This window comes from Parasteatoda tepidariorum, chromosome 7, assembly GCF_043381705.1.
Source record: "Parasteatoda tepidariorum isolate YZ-2023 chromosome 7, CAS_Ptep_4.0, whole genome shotgun sequence".
Taxonomy (NCBI): Eukaryota; Metazoa; Arthropoda; class Arachnida; order Araneae; family Theridiidae; genus Parasteatoda; species Parasteatoda tepidariorum.
In genome coordinates, this window is record NC_092210.1 from 62,389,646 (window position 1) to 62,392,560 (window position 2,915).

The window sequence follows — 2,915 nt, forward strand, 5'->3', positions numbered from 1 at the left end:
TAATTTCTAATAAAGATTATTAGAAAATCTTGCAAAACATAAAAAGTACATACGAATTCTCTTCTATTGTAGTCTGTTAAATTGGTTCTGTAGTTCCAAAGTGCTGTGATTAATTTATTTTTCATCTTTTCATCTCGTTTTTCGTAGTTTTGGTACAGAAGAAGTGCGGCTTCCATGTCGGTGTTATTTCCAACCTCGTAGTGTATGCTTGCTTCTAGTTTCAAAGTGCATAATGTGATGACTGCGATGATGTTAAGAAGAAATATGGAATATGCCATCATTTTTTTAGGTAACTTTGAGACTTGTAATAGTTACTTGTAATCTAAAAAAAGCATTAAAAACTTTAAATTCATTTTTGTACAACTTTCAAATAAGTTATGGGCAAAACCAAAATATATATTTCGAATGCAAATAGTTGTTTTCGTGTAAATTTACTTCGGTATTATGTAAAAGTCTTTGTTTTTATCATTTCTTAGTCATTCGTAAAAAATAAGAAATGATAAAACAAAGTCAAACAAGGTTGTTAAACCCAAACCCTTCTGCTTCAAACTCACTGTTGTCAAACAAGGTCTTAGGTAGCATATAAAAAGGATCTTAAAAGCAAGACAAACCATCCCAAACAAAAGTATTCGCAAATTTTGTACAATGGAAGATAAACTTCCGAACCTGATTATATTGAAATCCGTAATTGGAATTCTTGTTTAATATCCTCTCACAATGCTGTAAGACTTATGTGAAGATGATATTGAATTACCCATCAATTTTGACACTACGTGTACTAAAGACGCATTTCCTGTCACTCCCAAGCTGTGTCAAACTTGTGAGACAAGGGTTTCGTCTGCGAACATAGAACTAGTGACATATATATATATATATATATATATACCTGCTTTTATCCTTCCTCTTGGCATACCAAAGGTCAAAATTCCTGATAGTTTTCTATTGATGGATCAAAATGATCTTGATGGTAATCATCNTATATATATATTGAAGTTCATGTACCAGGGCGTTATTCCCTTTCAGAAGTCCCACTATAGAAGACAACTAGTGTTGCGTCTTTTAAGAACTAAGAAGAAAACACGAACACAGAAGTTACTTCTACTTCTAAAAGCAATAGTTTTATTCGAAAAATCATAGAATCAAGCGGCAGCAGCAACAATCCACAACTTTTTTCAACACGCATTTATTTTGCAGAAAGATTTTATTGGGGAGAACGAAGATAATGAAGACAACTTACCTATCAGTCTGAGGTTAAAAAAAGAATAAACATTTTTCCTAAAAATGTTACGGAACAACAATTTGAATGTTGCAATGAGGAAATGTACATTTCTGGTACCTCAAGCGATGGTGACATTGTCACCGAAATTAAACAAAAGAATGAAGACTTGTTAAAGGAAAATGAATTTTAAGTATTTCTATGTATGAAGTGAAATAAGCAGTAAAAATTCTGAATAAATTTTTTTCTTCAGAAAATGTGGAATTGTAGATAAGAAAATTCCTGAACTCAACTTAAAATCTAATTGTACTCAATCAAAAATCACTAAGTTCTTATAAAATGTAAAAATAAAACCAATTTTCAGCAAAGAAATTTTTTGCCCTCTAATGTTTATTATCCATTTGATTCGTTAATAATTTTTTAAGCAAAATATGTGAAATGGTAATCCTTATTTTGAATAATTCAACAATCATATGCATCTATCATATCAGATTTAGCAAACTTAAATTTTAAAAAAGGAGCAAATATTTCAAGTTTTATTTAATTTTAAGTACAATTGTGAGTAGAAGACAATTACTGATTTAAAAATTTTATGCAATTTATATTATTATTGCAATAGGTAACTTTTTTTCTTACTAAAGCGTTCCGCATCTTAATTTTAAAATATACAAAACTTACATATTTCTTAAGAAACAAAATCGAACCAACTTACTTGTTTTTTCTACTGAAATTTCTTACATATTTCAAACTGATGAAAAATCCGTACTGAAGTCATTAAAATAATAGAGTGAATAGTTACTTAAATAACCTTATCATAGTTTTATTTCTCTAGTTTTTTTAAAGAAAGCACATGAAGTACAAATTATTTTCTAATTAAAATGCATCCTGTTATGATTTTGAATTTGATCTAACTAACGGAAGAGGAAATAATTAACGAGGAATAAAAACATACATCGTCTTAATCTAAATTCTTCAATTTTACTCTAATAAGTTAGTACGCATATATTATAATTTGAAAATCAAAAACTATTTAAGATGTATATATAATTATTTATTAATTTGTTTACTGAGTATAACATTTGTGAAAAAAATAGATTTATTAATTAAAACACAAAATAAAAAGCATGTTACTCCTAGTGTCTTTTTCCAACAATGAAATTTAAGATAACTTATGACAATAACAACAACTATTATAAAATGATGTTTAACATCTATTTCTTAAGCGGACATAGTTCAAAGCTCGCTTCACCACTCATTTAGTTTTTACTCAGTTCTTTTGTTTGAATTAGTAGACATAACTTCAGTCGGTTTATTGCAGAAAGACGTTTCGTTTATTTAGACTAATTACAGAGGAATTGAAATAAGAAAAACCAACGAAGCATTGGATAAATAATGTAATTTAGACTTAAGATAAGTGGGCTCATTGCAAAATAAAGGATGCTTTTAAGAGATGAACCCGAATAGAAGATAATTAAATAAAATGTAAAGGTGATGTCTATTTCCTTTATAAATTTTTAAAACGTCCATTGTATTATTACATATTAGGTATGTTTTTTAGTAAAACCCATTTTTGACTGATATTCAGAAAATATTTACTACTCAGATCAAAAGCTTACGAGATAGTTTTGAAATGAACATGTGTAGAAAATATTTATTAAAAATCGAAATATCCACTTTGCAATTTTTTTTATTATATATA